This window comes from Plasmopara halstedii (genome assembly GCF_900000015.1).
Source record: "Plasmopara halstedii genome assembly, contig: Scaffold_2061, whole genome shotgun sequence".
Classification (NCBI taxonomy): Eukaryota; Oomycota; class Peronosporomycetes; order Peronosporales; family Peronosporaceae; genus Plasmopara; species Plasmopara halstedii.
Window position 1 is genome coordinate 1,803,871 of NW_020188969.1, and position 296 is coordinate 1,804,166.

Sequence of the window (296 nt, forward strand, 5' to 3'; positions counted from 1 at the left end):
AACCGCGCATGCGGAACGTGCGAATGGGGCAGGAAGGCAACCTGCAAGGTCGAAGTGGGATGCTCCGCGCGCGAAGTGCCGTAGCAGACCCGGTTACAGTATGAAGCGGCACAGAACTACACACGACGATTGGTGCCGGTCACACAGCAAGCAATCCGTATACCGGATGAGCTTCAGCGCAGGCTCACGTTCCGCAAGTTTGACGGGACTGAGCTGATCCGAGGTCTGGGCTTTGGGTTTCTGGACAGGGGTCGGGCATGCATGCGCTCAAATTCATTATGCGCAAGCATTGTGTG